Consider the following 1,173-nt stretch of genomic DNA (forward strand, 5'->3'; position numbering starts at 1 on the left):
TGCATATATGAAATTCTCGAAGTAATTAAAAATTAAGGTTTTTTTAAAAGATTTATTTATTTATTTTATGTATGTGAGTACACTGTAGCTATCTTCAGACACACCAGAAGAGGGCACCGGATCCCATTACAGATGGTTGTAAACCACCATGTGGTTGCTGGGAATGAACTCAGGACCTCTGGAAGAGCAGTCAGTGCTCTTAACCACTGAGCCATCTCTCCAGCCCAAAATTTAAGTTTTTAATTAGCAATAATCGCGCCTCAGATAAACCCCATTGGCTACAACACTGCCACTGCACAAAGCTTAAAATTTTAAAACAAACATCTATTTTAAATTAAAAAAAAATAAAAACTGTTTTCCAAAAGAGGGTTTGAAAATATGGCCACTCCATTACAACAAACAAATGGATAAAACAATTTTTTTAAATATTTTTTAAGTTTAAAGGATTAAAAAAAAAGATAGAAAAGCTGTTGTGACCCTTAACTCGTATTGAAGTTTATCTATGTGAATTTTCTTCTGTGGAATTTGACTTTGTTACTTCTGTAGTTCTGTCCCTTGCTTATCAAGCTGAATGCTTATTTCATCCAATACAGTGTTTCATTATGAGAGGATCAAGGCCCACAAGCAGCTTTTTGTCACACAGGAGTTTAGCTGGATTTGTGCAGGGTATTTTTTTTTATCTGACATATTGGTGCTTTTACTCTCCTTGAGAAATCCTTTTCCTTCTAGAGGTCATGTTGAAGGGTGCACAGAAAGCAAGTTTGCACTGTTTTCCTTGTTACTAATTATAGATTTCCCCCTTTCCAATCAAGGAACATGCTATATTTATTAGATGGATTTCTGGTTTTATACTCCATCTGCCTCGCATCAATTCTTATAATTATTCTGTGGGTAGGAGAAAATAAGAAAGGTGTAAACAGATAGATGTGAAATATATGTGGATTTAGTTACAGTGGTTATTATTTTCCCACATCCCTGTTCTTAGCTGTTTGAAAAATAAATACTGGTCATTGTTGCTTAAATCTAACTTAATGGTTGACGTTATTTCTTCTGTTCAAGAACCTACATTTTTCACAAGAAAATTAAGCAAAATGAATGAATCATTTTCTGTTTTGTTTCCTCCAAACTATTTTCTATTTATCCTCCAGCAGACTATATGGTGTATATCTCCTT

General features: G+C 33.7%; 1 pseudogene; it reads right to left on the bottom strand.

Moving 5' to 3' along the window:
- Positions 1-226: 226 nt before the first annotated feature.
- On the bottom strand, positions 227-304 carry LOC120102559 (U4 spliceosomal RNA; annotated as a pseudogene).
- Positions 305-1,173: the final 869 nt, after the last annotated feature.

The sequence above is a fragment of the Rattus norvegicus genome, chromosome 4 (genome assembly GCF_021556685.1).
Source record: "Rattus norvegicus strain SHRSP/BbbUtx chromosome 4, alternate assembly SHRSP_T2T, whole genome shotgun sequence".
Lineage (NCBI taxonomy): Eukaryota > Metazoa > Chordata > Mammalia > Rodentia > Muridae > Rattus > Rattus norvegicus.